The 16,690-nt window shown below is 46.8% G+C and overlaps 1 protein-coding gene across 2 annotated transcripts in view; it reads left to right on the forward strand.

Annotated features, from left to right (window-relative positions):
- Nucleotides 1-16,690, forward strand: part of MICALL2 (MICAL like 2) — a 316,518-nt gene that overhangs the window by 116,850 nt on the left and 182,978 nt on the right. The gene's annotated exons all lie outside the window — the stretch shown is intronic.

The raw sequence follows: 16,690 nt of genomic DNA on the forward strand, positions 1-16,690 counted from the left end.
TGCCAGGGTGCTAATGGTATATCATGCTATCCTACAAGTTTAGAACTGCACATCTAAACAGTTTCTTGGATTAATATAAAGCTCACTATGCGCCTCTGACTCTGTATCTGAGTTAAGAACAGGAAAGTTGCCAATTCATCAATATACTCAAATGACGCCTTGAGAGATGGACCTTTTTGGGGGACTACATTTCTCTTCCTCCCAGATTTTGTAGTTTGTTCCTCTAAGATATTTAGAGATTAACGCGCCCCCTTCCTGTGAAGAAACCAATTGACAAGCTGTCATTTTCTACATTAAACTTAGGATACTTTATAAAATAATGGCACTGCCACAGCTTGTTCACATGTATGGTACTTCAGATGACGAAACGTGGACACACGGGTACCTTGGTTGTATAAATGTGCTTTGTGTCTTAGTTTTAGATGTAGAGGCTCTATTTTCTTTATATTGTGTGTTTTAATGCTTAAATATGTCTGTTTATACATTACAATGCGCTGTGTGTTCTATTTTTCAAGTTGGTGAAATAAAGATGTGTCCAGCACTTAGAACACAAAAAGAACTACAAAGGTTGAAAGTAGAAGGGGCATAGGTTGCTTATTATGCAATCACCAATCGGGGGTGATGACACAAAAAAAGATATTAATCTGTAAATGTGTATTTTTCATCCGAAAATGTCCCTTTGGAATGTTTCACATTATATTTTTCCTAATTTTACAGCTTTTATATTTTTTCTGAAAATATTTCCATTCTCTTGCATACTTCCCGCATATACAGAAGGACGCATCTGAGCATTCCAAGGTTCCAGTGCACCCTCTGTTCTATGCCTGTTGTTGTCATGGTAAATGGTATGGTCTGCCTCCACCCCTGCCATCACCCCTCCCCCCGCCGCCTTCATTTTTAACCAAATCGAGAAGAAATGTGACTGGAGAGGAAAGTCGAGATAGTCCCAAAATGCTGGATGGGAACCAGAAAATAAAGTGAACCGTGTGAAGGAGATGGTGAGTAGGTGCGGTGAAAGGGAGCCGGGACGGAGAGGGGGGGTGACACAAGTTGCAGAGGTGAACATGAATGTTAAGGGATGGGATGCAGCACGAGAGGAATAGGTACGCAGATTGAGTATTGGCCAGGGAATGGAGAGAAATTGGCTACATTTGAAGACTCGTTCCATGGTGCAGTCAGTAGAGTGAAAGGAGAAGGAGTTGATTTCGGAGACCACTGATAAAAGAAATGCAAGAAGCCAACAATAAGAACCAATGAGAGAGGACAGTGCCTTGGAGGGGGAGAGTCATGGTACCCCCAGCATCCATGGAAAAAAGAGGATTGAAACTCAAACTAAATAAGAAAGCAATTCACCAAGCGAAATTTAAAATAAAATGCCAGTGAAATACGTTAATATGACTTGGGTGACCTCCAAAGAATATACATATACATCCTAGGTTTTATCAACTTTGAGTCACGGGAAGAGATGAAGGAAGGGGATTCAACGCGAAGGGAGTTTCTAAGCAAACACAGATGGGAAAGAGGAACACGTCAGTCAAGGACCTATCATGCAAAGAACTAACGTCCTGAGTGCAATACCTATGCTCGTAATACATTTCTTGGGCATCCGATGAAGGCAGGGTTGTGTAAATCACCCAGTCAATGGGATTTTTTTTAGTGCCCCAGCGCTTATAAACCCTATTGACTGGGTGACTTACACTTGCATTTCCTGTTGCCTTTATCTTTGCCTTTGTCCCCTGGATGACTCGGCGTTCCCCTCTTGCTCTAGAGTTCCTCCTCTGCATTATAGGAGAGACGTGTCATGTCTACTCTTGCCCTACGGGACGTTGTTTTGGTTTGCAGATAGGACTTCTCCCCTCTAACTGGGTAATTCTGGGTAGGACTCCAATCCCCCTCACCCCATCTGAGTTCTCAATGTTTGCAAGATTATTCATTTGTGCTGGTGACCTCCCAGCTACCACCAGAGTCTTGGCTAGTGGCCTAGCTGGCTTCTTTTTAACCACTTGCTTCAATGCTTGGCCTTTGGTCCCAGGTACCCAGCAGGATTCCTAGGCTAGCTTAGCCTGCTCCTTCAACCTGGCTTGATCCAGGCTGTGCCATACCTGGCAGAGAATCCAATTCTATGTCTCCATTCAGCTAGTCTGCTTCCTTGGCTTGGTCTTCACAGGTTCAGTCTGCTTCTCCTTCCCCTTTTTCTTGTCTACTCACTGTACCACCACACTCTCTCTGTAACACTATCCTTGGACTGTAACATTCAGGAGGCTTTTGCCTCTTTTTACACAGGTGATGGAAATGCTATGGTGTCTGTTTGCTGCCTGTGGCAATGGCTGCACTCCAGGATGTCCATGTGGGAACTGAGGGGATCTCTTAAGGATTCTCCATATTCCCCCCGAGGGGCTGCATTCAGCGCAGAAGGCTCCTCTAAGTCCCCAGAATTCTCCAGTCTCCCTCTAAAAAACCGAAATCCAGGGGAGGTGACCTCATCACCCCCCACTCCTTCTGCCAGTGTATTCTGACTGGAAGACCGGATGTCGGCTTCAATAGTTATAACCAGCTGTAGTTTGTGTATCATGAACCGATATAGCCCTCTTTCTTGCACTCTCATTTTGACTTCTGTCTCTCCCTTTGTTCCTTTTCACTTTTTCCCTCTCCATTGGTGTCCTAGGGCTATCTTTGTCAAATTGGGGAGGAAGACCCATGTAGATAAGCAAGAGTACAGGCCAGGGGAAATCCCACGCCCAAAAAAACGGAAGAGACCACAAATGTGGCAAACACCTGTTTTATTTAACAACACCCATATAAAACGGGGACAGCTATGGACATCAAGAAGATTTTCCACTCTCTCGAATGCTTCCAGGCTTGACACGACCTTAAACACTGGTGTAACATCATCATCATTGACATTACATTTCCAAAAATCTAAAGTGGAAAGGGATTGGTTAAGGGAATCAACTATTTATCCTCGGCATATGGGTTAGTGCAGTCATTGGTCAGGCATTCTCCACTAACTCTGCCTGAGACCACCCTCTAAGTTGCTACAGGTAAAAAAACATGTCCTCTCTACAATGTGCTATTGGCCGATGCAACGTGGACCGAGGGTAATGATTGGTCAGTGGTGGCTTTCTCAACCTTGCCACTTTGGAAAGTTACCAGCACAGGAGCACACTAGGGGGTGGTGAGAACAACACCAAGTTGCTACTTGTTCTAACAAGGTTACCATTTCAGATTGTACAGGCCACAGGCCAGGGCATTTCACTTTTTACATTGCCCTACCTTGTATCTTTTGTCTCAAACTGGATGGGATGGAAGGTCTGTCTGGTTCTAATGAATAGACATTATCCTCCAGCAGTGGGTCACGTGTGTGGAGACTGCATCTTGTATTATTCTGCTCAGCATTTGAGGATTTTAGCCCTTCTTACTGTGGGTGGTGTTACCTCTCTTGGCCTCTAGAGACTTATTCAAGCTACTTTCCCCTCAATATTAAGTCTGAGTTGGTGGGAATCTGACCTTCCAATGTTGCATTTCTTTACTAATCTAGGAGGACTGCATGTTCCATCTGGGAACTTGTATCGTCTATGCTTGTGGATGAAGATTCAGGTCTTTATTCCTTGTGTAGACTTGGTAGGCATATGCTCTTTATTGTCTGGGCTGTTCGGTTTGGGTTTCTGCTACCTCGGCGATCCAGGTCTTCCTGCAAACCCAAAGCTTCTTCACGGTCGCCCTTCACTCACATGTGGCTGTGCCGTTCTATCTTGGCTTGCATGGCCAGTCATTTTAATTGCGTTCTGCAGTAAGCAAGCATTGTGTGCTCTTGTGCGTCTTGCGTTTCAGCGTAAAGCAGGAGTAGATATATTCTGACCTAATGGATGCAAGCATGTTGTTCATGTCCAAGTGCAGTTTAACCTATTGTTTGTCTGTCTTAGTGATGTATGCGTATGTGCTTGGCACCTACGTGTGTCAGTATGCAGTAGTGATGCCATGTCCTTTTATCACCTCTGTTCACAGCTCGTTCATGTCCTTGATAGCCTGCAGGCTTAGTGCAATAGGGTTGCCTCAGCAAGTGGCGCCTCTCATCCCTGACGTTGCCTCAGCAAGTGGTGCCTCTTATCCCTGCAGTATAGCGGTGGTGAGTCAGGGACCACGAGATATGTGCACCTGCCATTTCTGTAGCATTGAGACTGGGAAGGGGCCGACGAAATTAATGACCCATTCATTTGTGTCTCTTCATTTTACTTCTCGTTTCTGGTGAATTTTCGGACAGTAGGAACTGGGTCTCTGTGAGCTTGTCCAGACCCCAATAGGCAGACATCCTTACAGAATACTATATGTAGGATAGTCTACAGCTCTGGAGCTCACACTTCTGATCAAGTGGAAACGCGCATCGCTAACCTTTCAACAATCCCACTGCATAATCCATTGATTACTATCCTTATTACAGGCCACCCAGGATCATTTGGTGGGGTCCATAATCTGGTGAAAGTCAATCCATCTGGATAGCAATTTGATGCTTCTTTAGCTCATTTATAAGCCAAGCACTCCAGTTCGATGATGGCATCATTTATTCATGGGGCAACAGCTTGCGGTTTATGTCTAACATGGGCTGCTCCAGGCCTTGTCTTTCCAGGGACAACACTGCACCTAAGCCTAGTGTTTTCCGTGGCTCATGTGCAGATGAATGCTACATTGGGAACAAAGTAAGATGCACAGCTCCATTGCCTGTAGCCCGCACAGCATTTCTGCTCCCATCGCCCTGTAAGATTTGTGAAGTCGGCGGAATTGAATAAATGTTGAAATTGGTATTGGTGGAGGCATTGGTCTTCAGTATGAAAGAGTGAGTAAAAGCCAGCATGGCTAGTAAAAGATGTGTACACATGGTCCTTCAATGATTGGAAGGTTATCATCACAGTCTCAATCTAAGTTATTAATAAAAGATTGTTTACACTTCTTAGGTCGTCAGTAAGGGCTCCGGTGGAAAAGCTTTCGTTGAAATTCCTGTAGTAGCCCATGAGGAATAAGCGGTCACATAGCTACCATATGGATGTTAGCTTTCCTGCTTGGGATACACCAGAGAATTACCCATGCAAAGTCGTAGATATTTTGTAGTGGATTGTGCAAGTGATACTGGTTGGGCTCGCCGCCAGCCCAGCTGTACGGTAAGCATCACCCACCAGGAATAGGTGGCGCATATGTTTTCACAGATTTAGTAGTGAAAAACAATGTCCTGTACATAGGCCCCAATAAAACACAGTTCTGGTCTGAGTACTGTGTCCATGATACATAGAAACATGGCAGGATCATTTTGTAGTTCAAAGGGCAAAATGGCAAATTAGAAGAATACATTGTATGTTGCAAAGGCTGTCTTCTCTGAATACTCGGAAGCTATCGCAACCTACAAAAAATACTTGTTGGTGAAATCATGGGTAGATATCTCAATAGATGGTCTGTTATATTAAAAAAACAATTAGTTTACCTGTGACATAAAATAAACATTGAGCTGTAAAGTTAATTGACTTTGCAAATGTTGATACAAAATTGCCAACTAACAAACAGCTTTCCTGCTAAGACTCCTGGGTACGGCCGTTGACTATGGGACCATTAGTGCCCTGGAGCCCCTGTTCTCACACCCCATTCTTAAGATATCAAATATGTCCCTTTGTTGTCCTTCCTTCAACATCTCAAAACTGGAAAGCTTGTAGGGATTTTTAAATGGCAAACGAAGCATGGGGTTGCAGCTCATCCCATCATCTACCACTAACCTTTTTAAGCAAGTTCTCAGGGGTTTGGTTAAACCTCTCTACCAGTCTGTTCGCCTTAATATCCCCTTGAGTGAGCTCCACCAAAAAATCCATACTCCGGTATGTGAGGATCTACTTTGGAAATACTACCTGACTGATGTGTAGGCTACTACTTGCTTTAGGATCTCTTGGCAGGTGATGGCTCAGAGCTGAAAGGCCTACTATATCTTGTAGCATAGTTGAGCATGATTAAGAGAGATCGGTACAATGCTCTTGAAGGATCTAGTACCCCCATTATTTCCATTCCAATGTGGGAAAATAGGACACCGATAATGGGTAAGGTTGGTAAAATACAGGTCATTGTTCACGTGCCTGTACACATGTTTCTAGGTTTGCTGTTGAACCTTGGAAACATCGGCTTGTGAGTCATTCAGGCACCAGGGACAAAATAGTGCATTAGTCTTTCAAATGATTTGCCGAATGAGACATTTCCGTTCCGCTGCGGTACAAATAATTGGAACCTGGTCTCTTCAAACCCCTTTTCATTATTTTCCAACCTATATATTAACCTGTTCCTGTTAATTGTCAAGTGACTCCAATCAAGCAATCCCACTAAGTCAGTGCCTCGTCTGGGATGCCCAAGGGAAGCCCTTATTTATATATTTTTATGACAAGTTATACTCTGGATGATAAACCCTTGTATAACACCCCTCTCTTTGAATCCCCCTGACCTCACTGAGCTAAGAAGTAGGTTTGTTTTGCAATTTAAAAGATTTATTGGAAAAATTAAACAATATATATATATCACACTTTTATAATAAATTAATATTTGATATCACACTTAGGCATATGACGGTGATCAACAATGGATGATGTTACACTAGCACACTGATTTAATTACTTAAGAGTTAGTATAGGAAGGATAAGGTAGCAGAAAATACTTTTATGGTTTCAAGGAAATGCAATGAGGGAAAAATGCAGCACAGAAATAAACTTGATATGATTTCAACAAAAGATAATATGATCACTTTTTCTTTGACAATTCCCTCCCCCCCCCCCCCTGCTATGCAAGGTAAGGAGATGGAAGGAGAGCACACAATTCTCAGGAATACAAATGCAATACGAATTTCCAGTTCCCCCCAGCGAGCTTAGAGGAAAACAGGTATGATTTTAAAGCAGGCAAGATCCTTTTGAATGTGATGGCAATGAAGTGAAAAATATGCTGAAATTGCTTTTAATTCCCTCTAGAGGTTCAGGGTGAGTGAGAGATACTTTAAATCAGTTCAGCCCTACCAATGATTCAGGAATGGTTATCAGGTTGAAAAAGGGATTCAGTAATGGAAGCAAAAGACAAATATTTTTACACGTGGTTGAAATGAGGCAAACTGTCAATTCGCGGCACTTTTTTCCGAGTGCGTCGATCGCGATTACGGAGGAACTATATTGGAAAGCTTAGAATCTTAGCTTTAAGATGAAAGTTAAACCACGCTCCTAGCACCTACGTTTCCAAAGATACGGACGATTTTATGAAGGTCGTTTTTCAGAAATGAAATAATGATTCGAAATGGCAAAATGACACTTTTACAGGTTTAAAATTGGAGAATGAACACACGATTCCTATGATGCAGTTCTGGACAGGTTCAAATGTTTTGAATCAGATTATTTTAAGCTAAGAGATTGGTTTTGCACAGTGCTGGCTGAGTACTCACACTATGAATTTGAAATGGGCCGTCAGGGTCTGGTCCGGGCGGTTTCTGGTTCTGGATCTCGGGGTCTGGTCTGGTCTGTGGTTCTGCTGTCGGCACTTCACAGCGGTCTGGTCTGCGGTCCTGCTGGTCTGGATCAAGTGGATTCTGGATACAGCACTGCTTTCTGGGTCTGCTGGTTCTGGCAAAAGTTCTTGGCAAAGAATCCAACAGCTCGCCCGGCTGTAGAATAGTTTGGTTGTTTTGCTGGATTCTGAAGGCCTGATGCGAAGAGTTCTCAGCTTGTGGGTTAGGCCTTTGCTTTAAGTTCTGTAGTCTATCTGGAGTCTATCTGGAGTCTAAGTTCTGGATGTTCCTTCTAGATGTTGTGTGGTCCGGCAAAATGCTCCACAAGAAAATGGAGAATGAATGTCTTGCCTTTCCAAGCAGTCTCTTTTTATGTGTTTTGAAAGTGGGTGGGTCGGCTCATTCTGCATGTCCAACCCTCTCATGATTTGATAGGTCAAGGATTCTCTGTGACCTGATTTGAGAAGGGATAGTGTGTCGGAGTGAGTCAGAGTCTTAGTCTATTGAAGAAACGCCCCTTTGCTTTTACTTAGAAAATGAACTTTTCATAACTAACAGGTTTCCCAGATACACACATCATTGAAATTACATACACATTTCACAGATTAATTTAAGATACACTCTCACCCAACTCTGATCCCCCTCAGAGCCTGGGTTCACAAATGGCAACATTTTGTGCTTTTTAGTGACTTTCGCCATATTGGTTTTTCCTCAAAATTCACACAGACCTGCACCCCTTCCCTGAGCATATTACTGGAAATTACTATATGTCTATCCTAAACACAGTGTCTGCAATATTAATAAATAGCGGGGTTCGGTCCCAGAACACCGTACAAAGTGGAATTTGGGCTCAAATCGTGAGGGCATTTTTCATTTTCAGGATCCCCAAATTGTACATTTCTGTGAGCTTAATACAAGATTTTAGAAGCATTTAACTTAAACATGTATTTGCTGCAATATGAATCCACAGTCCTGTCTGGCCCGCCCCTAGGAACTGGGGGAGTCAGGGATCACATGTCTCTCCTCCCAGGCAGAGCTCTGTTTACAGTCCACACCCAAAATCAGCATACCCCATTCAATTGCAAGGGTCTATTGTGTTGGGTCCGGCAGGATACAGGGAAGTACCCTCCCTCTCAATCAACAGGGCCATGTGATATCCTGCCTCCTTGTGTGGGTCTCTGGGGTGTTCTCCGGAAAGGCCAGTCTTTTGAACTTTTAATTACATAAGACCCCCTTCTGTTCACTGCCCAGTTCTGCAAGACAGCTCTCCTGTCAGGATGTATAGAGAGCCAGCGCCGGTCAGTGTCCAATGCGGTACTGCACCTATTTTTGACAGCTGTCTTGAATTAATACATTTCAAAAGGAAAGGATTTTACTTGAAAGTATATGATCCTTGCTTGAGATGGCATTGATGTGGATCTGTAGTAGAGTAAAGTAAAACACTCAACCATAGTTGGATTTTTGTTTGGTGGTTTCGGGCCCATGATCTTAGCAATTTTCGACATTATTAAAAACGGGTTTTGAACAGAACCATCTTTCTTTGCACTGGTGGGTGGCGGGTCAGGGGACCATTTTGGTGTGCGCAAAACTGCACGGTTCTCCTGGATTCTGATGCAAATGTGGGCTTTTCCGCCATGTTGGATTTCCTAAGCCCACAGCACCAAATGTTGCAGCATAATAGTCCAAACGTGGGTCAGGACACTCAACATAATGAAGTAGGGGCCCTTCCTAGCCTGCTCTGGGCCTCCAGTGTAACATGTAGAACAGCCCCACTAATGGTTGAGATATTCCTCTCAGTTGGGGCAAAATCTGTGGGGGTCCTGTAGGTTCCCCAACAACCTCTGAAGAAATCTGAGCGCTTAGAGGGATGGATAGCTCTCCCATTCCAATGGTTGCAGTTCAGGTAGGTCTGGTACATCTACAATGAAAATAATCTTGCTGATCACCCTGGCAATGGGGCCCCCGTTTTATACAGGCCTTTGCGCTGGCCTGTTGTTGACTTGAACCATTTCATTGCCCTATAGTCAAGATCCACCATCCCTGCTTCCACATCAAATGCAAGTATTAGTGACTAGACGCAACTCTGATGGAATCTACCTGCAGGTCCCATGTGTAGCTGGATTTTTGTTTAAGCTAATGTCCTTCATCTTAAGGTTATCACAACTCCCTAACTACATAATGTGGTCGGTCGGGCGGAGGAGACAGACCAGTTTCTGTCATCCTTGTGGATGCTTATTGAAAATATAAGAAAGAAATGCCTTTCTGTCTGTACTATGAGTTTTCCCTGCTTAACGAAACTCACTAGGGTGATTCTCATCCGTTTTGAAGTCTAAAGCAAAAATCTGTCCTCCGTCCAAAACCAGTCTACTTTGACCCTACTACTTATACTAAACAACTAAAGACCAGGAGAATGTCTCCCTTCTCCTGGGTTGTTTTCCAGTAAGTAATTACCAGTACAGGAATAGCCCCTAGCCATTTCTTGTATCAGTTCATTCAGTTCTCTTGGGGACTCTTCCACATCCCTTTGTGTATTTCCCCTTGGTTTCTCGAATTCCTATTTCTAGGTGCCCTGACATCTGAACATTCATGTACACTGTCCGTCGTAAATTGTAGCTGATGTTTTTTTCTTTCTGACACCAGTTTCACCGGTTGTACACCACCTTTTTTGATCACTTATTCTAACCTTCTGATTTCTTGTCTCCTCACTGGGATATAACTCTTATAATTTTGCCATTCACTGGGGTGAGGACGAGTCCCTGAATGATTCTCACTCTTAAGATTTGACGATTCACTGGGACAAGTAGGATTACCCAAATCGTTATATTCTTTTTTCGTGCCAAGAGAAATATAATCAGGCCTCTCGTTATATCTTCCATGTTCCCCGGGTCTCCCGCTCTCCCAGTTACCTTTACTGTAATAGGGTTGCATCACCAGGTCTGCATTCACTCTGCAGCACTAGTTCTCTTGTCTGGATGGTTCTTCTCTTCTCTTCACTTCTTCCTCCGTACATATGCTGAGGTGTCTTTCTTACAGTGCGGTATCGGCATGGAAAGGGGCCTTCTGCTTCTCCTCCTTCTGGCCACCTCTTTCTTCTCGCGTCCCCTTGCTGGGACTCCTTTCCGGTGGAGAGACCTCGAAGGGTCGGCTCCTGGTGTAGTGCAACTCGGGCCCTTCATTGTTCTGGCCTCTCTCGGTCAGACCTCCTCGAATGTCCCTCCTGGGACTCTCTTCTGAGCAGATTCTCATTAGGCTTCCTCTGCTACAGTCTAACTGGAATGCCTGTTCCTTGTGGCTGCTCTGGTGCTCCCCTAGTTTCTTGGGATAGTCCTTTCTCTGTGTCGAGTCATAATCGTTATGACTCCTTGGGATTCCTTCGTCCCAGTACCTAACAGGGACTTATTCTTCATTACTCCTGGAGTTTCTATCCATCCACAGGTTTGATCTTGGTTGAGATGGAAAGGTAGTTCCTCCTTCGACCTGGAGTCCTTGTCCCCAGGGGAGAAGTCTCTCTCGGTGAGTTCCCGCTTGCCGCCACCCCTACGGGGAATATCGCGTAGCGGGCTCACCCCCCACTCCCCTTAGCCACGCAAGGAAAGGCTCCCCCATTGGGAGAAGTGACTGAATCCTGTGATTCCTCACAATAAGTAAAATCCAGCTGTCACCAAAGTAGTGCAATAAGGAAGGCAACTGGTCACAATCTAAGTACCTTAAAGCAAGGGTGATCCTTGCTTCTCAAACTTCGGATATCATTTGTCATGATGTCAATAGAATAATTGTCCTAATGAATGATCTAATGCATGGTCCCTTTTCCCATTAATGGCTTATCTCTGTATATGACTTTCCCTAATAATGCAATATCTACACCCCATGTGTGTGGGCATTCATTTAACTAGCTTGCTGTTGAAGTGAAAGTTCATTATAGGAATTGCCCCATGTCCCAGCCCCAACAGCCTCTGTTTACAAGAACCCCATCCGCCATGTTCAGACAAGGTGGTGCTCCCATTGGGGTCCGGTGATCTGGCATTCCGTCCCCTAGGTCGTGATTTAATTTCCCTGCTGCAGGTGCTGCTGCGCTGTGCTCTGAAGCTAGCTGTTTGCGTTTTCCCCAACAGGCACAGAATTTCTGTCAGTCTCTGGTTCGCGATTCATGCTGGAGCTTGTGCGCACACAGAGTACCGCAATCGGATTCAGAAACAACTGGTCTGTCAAAGTATCCGTTCCCTGCGTTAAAAAGGGGAACTGGGGTTTATTTTCTTTGGGTTTTCTCCCTTTGTTAATGATGCTTGCTTCTGAACTGAAGGAATTGTGGGCTCACTCTCCTCTCAAAAACGCATTGTCCCCTGATTGGTGTGGGGTGCCTTTATTGCTTTTCACAATAGCTGGACTCCAGAATCGCTGAGGGGAGGACTGAGGGTTCAATGGGGGAGCCCCCATATACTGCCTCAAGTGCTGGCATCACAGAGCGGGTGACTCCCTTCAGGAGGCATCAGTCTATAGGGGAAAGCAGATGAACCCATCACATACAAGTGATTCAAAAGAAAAATGATTCCCAAAACAAAAAATGGGAGTGGGCAAGATAGTGGTTGCCCTTTCCTGAGCTCTGCATCGCACTTACCGCTGAAAGGCTGCTTTTCAACCATCAAAAACAGTCTACTGAGAATGAGGCCATGGCATCTGGAGGGTCTCGCAGTCGGATTCCCCCTGAGGTGCTTCTTGTGTCATAAGCTGTCCTTACCTTATCGGAGCCCTGGAGGGGAGGGCATTTCTGCCTGGCACTCACGAGGGAGCATCATGACTGCTGTGAGCACTCCAATCCGCTCAGGTGGAACTTGGCTTGTTGTGGTAAGGAGACCCAGGGACACAAGTGGAGAGCATGTTTTAATTCGTTGGGAGTTGCATCTTATTCCCTCAAGCTTTGGAAGCGGATCCCAGTGCTGAGCCAATGCAGAGGCAGAATATAGGAGCCTCCTCACTTTGAGGAATCTACCGTCAAGCCCTGACAATGTGGTGACTTCAGTGTCCCTCAACCTGCACCAGTCGACTCGGTTTCAGGAAGCCTATCGGAAGATGCAGTGACATCAGGTTCCCGGGAGGCCACATGAATCATGCTGATGGGAAACGAGAGGCAACTGTTCTTTGCATAGTCCCGTCTAAGAAGAAGAGCAAGTCCGTGGCCAATAGAAAGGACTTCTTCTGCTCAAGCAATAGACCCCAGTGGTGTCACTCAGTCTAAAGTTGTGGCCATTCTCGTCTTTTAAATAAAAAAACCCTTTGCTTGTTTTCAGCATTCATTTTAAACACCCCTTATTGCCAAAATCAAGGAGTCCGTAAAACAATTGCAAAAACCTGATTCGTGCACATTTCTTACCTGCACAAGACAACCAGACATCTGTGTAATTCTTTGTCTTCATGTTACAGAATTGTTTCACGCAAGCATCTTGTGACAAACATGTGCATGCATTATTACCACACTGTTTTCATGTCAATAAATTAGACACATCACAGACTAGCTAGTAAATCATCAGGTTTATGTTGTGCAGACATTTACTGTACTGTATACACAGAATGTGGGGGGGGGGGTCTTTGGGATGCTAATGGCCCCATTCCAGTGAGCTGTGACTTGTCAGAGAAAGGGGCCATTAGCACTGTCCAGTTCACACTTGTGTCTGCCCCAGCCCAGTAATAAAAGAGAAGGTTTCAAAGAAACCGTCCTGAGGAATGTCCTGCAGCCAGTGAAGGCCTGCTATGAATTCGGCATCACGCTATGTAAAAGCCCTTTATAGGTGTTATCCTTTTTATACAAAAAAGCAACCTTTTGTTAGTATTTCATGGAGGCAGATCCCCGTGTTTTATACTTTAAACACCCTTTTCCTTGTTTTCAGGGCCGAGGATACATACCACACAGCAATGTAAGTGCCACCACCAGGCAATATAGTCTATGGTGAGTCTCTTAAAATGGAGGAATAGGTAGAAAGGAGATGGCAGGCCTTACAATGGATTGTTTGTTTCTTTATTTATTGTGCGCGCCGGACCCCGAGGTAACAGGGCGCAGGTGAAAAGAGGGCTTACAGCGTAGTTACAGAAGTTAAGTTACAAAGCAAAGGTAAAAACGACTTTCTTAGGCGCAACAGGATGAGGGTAAGGCAGTATAGTACATGTACAATGGCATATGTAGACAACCTGTCCTCTTTTAGCTGACGTTTACATATTGGCAAATCTATATCAGAAGTATATTACATGCAGGCGTGCTAGGTTGGTACATTAGGAGAATGTGGGTTACATATCATTCTCAGTGAGCCATTTTATTGTGTTCTTTCTGAATTTGTTGAACGTTTGGTCAGATCTAAGTGCGTGAGGTAGGGAGTTCCACAATTGAGCTGCCCTAACTGGGAAGCTGGAGCATCCAATAGTGGTCAGTTTAAATCTGGGCACTAGAAGGCAGTTGGGGCTGACTATTCTTGTTGGTCTAATGGAGTTTTTTCTGATAAATCGTTCTATTAGATAACGAGGGGCTTTGTTGTTTAAGCATTTGTGGGTGAGGGAGGCCGATTTGAGGTTAATTTTTTCTTGGGTGGAGAAAGCCATTTGTGTTTCGAGGGGATTGGGTCCTCCGACGTATTCCATATCTATGACAGGTAATGTCCACAGCTGTGCTGCTTCGGAAAATCTTTGGCGTCTGCGTCCTGCGGCGATGACGTCGATGCGCCATCCCCGAGGACCTCCTCTGACGGCCGACGTCACCCGATGTGATAAGTAGGACGCACAACGCCCATAGCCTCAGTTCCGTTTTTTCCACGAACGTGTTCGCTTCGTGAATCTCGGTATGCCTCCACTCGTTGGAGTTTGCTGTTTTCTATTCTCGGTTCGTTGAACCTGTTCGGTTTGTTGTGAAGACCTGTTTGTGGCGATGTCTTTCTTGTCTTCAACCCCGCGTCCGGGCTTCAAGAACTGCGGGGACTGTGGGTCCAGGATGTCGGTCACGGACTCGCACAGCGCCTGCCTCTGGTGCCTCGGGGAGGCCCACGATACGGACGACTGTGTCGACTGCCAGTCGCTAACTGCAAAGGCCTTGCGGGAACGCAAGAAGAAGCTGTCGGTAGGCCGGGTGTCTAAGCCCCGGAAGTCGAGGTCTGCGGGGCTTTGGACGGATGACTCGAGGGGCAACTCTCCGCGTCATCGTCGGAAGTCCGGTGGGTCTCCTTCCAGGAGTCGGTCTCGCCACTCCTCTGCCTCTTCGAGGCATTCCAGGAAGCGCCGGCATAGGTCCTTCTCCGTCCTCTTCCGAGGACTCCGCCCGTTGGCGGGTCGCTTATCCCTCCATGCAAGCGACACCGGAGGAATGGGCTTCCTTCGGGAAGCAGATGCTAGCGATTCTGGAATCGCAGGGCACCGGTCCGTCCGGGCCTCCAAGTGGGGTCGGTTGGCACCGGTCGAGAGACACCGCTCGTACGCCTTCGGGCTCGCGTGGTCGGCACGGCTCGCGGGAGAGGTCCCGCTCGGACAAGGGTAGCCGTTCTCGCCATGCCCGTGCCAGGTCCCGGTCCTCGATGCGCTCGAGACCGTGTGATCCTGTGCCGTCTTCGAAGAAGACGTCGATGCCTGTGGCGCCGAGGTCGTCGACGATTTCTGTCGAGGCTCCGCCTCCGAGGGGGTCGTCGGCGCCTAGGTTGTCGAGAGACACGCTCGGAGCTCCGGCTTCGAGGACTGTGTCGACGCCGCCGATGCTGGCGGTGCTGCAGCTCGACGTCGACGCCTTTTTTGTCGGTGCCGATTCGTTCAGCGCCCTCGACGCCTTTCGAGGCGGTGGTGTCGGAGGGGCCCCGTGGCACGGGGTTTGCCCCAAGAAAGGCTATGGCTAAAGTCCGGCACTGCTTTGGTCCGCAAAGGTCTTCCTCTCCCCGCCTGGAGTACATTTCAGAGGGTGATGAAGGCTCTGATGGCGGTCTGGTTACGGTTCCAGATGACCTTATCTCAGGCCATAGCCAGTTTGATGACCTGAGGCAGTCGCTGCATGATGCCAATGTACTGGACACCTCTCCGGAGGTGGAGTTTTGTCGGCCGGAGCCTGGCACTCATGCCGATTCTTCATATCGGCGCCTTATGTCTCGGGTTACTGAGTACTTGGGTTGGTCAGCTCCCCCAGGGGAGTTCGTTCAGGATGATCTCACGGACATCCTTGATCTCGGTCCACCCACTGACCCGGTTTTGCCTTTTCATATGGCTCTGCAGAGAAGGGTGGCGGCGGCTTGGACTGCTCCGGAGTGTCTCCCGGCAGTGGGCAAGTCTTTGTCGTGAAAATACCGTCCAGCCAGTAGCGACCCCTGCTACTTGTCTAGGCACCCCACCCCGGAGAGTTTGGTGGTGCAGGCGGCTACTGCCCCGGCAAAGCAGGCGTCGTATCCTACCATCCCTCCGGATAGGGACGACAAACGTTTTGACGGCTGGGCGAAGAAAGTGTTTTCTTCGGGGGGTATGGCGCTTCAGGCGGCCAACTCCATATGTGCCTTGTCTCGTTTCACACACACTCTGTGGAACTGTGTTGCATTAGCGGCTGTTCATATTCCCGAAGGCGAACGGGATGGTTTCCTTGCTATGGTTCAGGATGGCAAGGATGCTATGTGTGAGGCCGGTCAGTCGGGTTTGGACTTGGTGGATTGTGTCAGCCGGTCCATGGCGGCGAGCACCGTAATGCGCAGGTTTGCGTGGTTGCGGAAGTCTGGGTTCGCTCCTGATGTGCAGTCCCGGCTCCTCAACATGCCTTTTGACGGTGAACACCTTTTTGGCAGAAAGGCTGACGAGAGCCTTGAGAGGTTGCAGACCTCCAAAGCTGCAGCGAAATCGTTGGGTGCTGCAGTTCGCCAACCTCCACCTTTTCGTCCTAGGGGACAGCAATGGAGGGGAGGTTCCTTTCGCTATTACTCATCCTTCAGTAAAGCGAGAGGAGCTAGCAGTTAAAGAGGCCATCGTAAGAGTGCCAGAGGTGGAAACAAAGGTACTCGAGGTGCCACGGCCGCTCGGGCAGTTGCCTCTTTGCCCTCAGGCAAGGCCGCAGCCACTACCACTCAGTCATGAGGCCAGGTCCCATGGTTCGCCGGTTGGGGGAAGGCTGGCGCAGCATCTTGTAGAGTGGCAAGCCATTACTTCGGATGTGTGGGTTCTGGAGAGCATAACCCACGGCTACTG

This window comes from Ambystoma mexicanum, chromosome 2q (assembly GCF_040938575.1).
Source record: "Ambystoma mexicanum isolate Mex_15411 chromosome 2q, UKY_AmexF1_1, whole genome shotgun sequence".
In the NCBI taxonomy this organism is placed as follows: Eukaryota; Metazoa; Chordata; class Amphibia; order Caudata; family Ambystomatidae; genus Ambystoma; species Ambystoma mexicanum.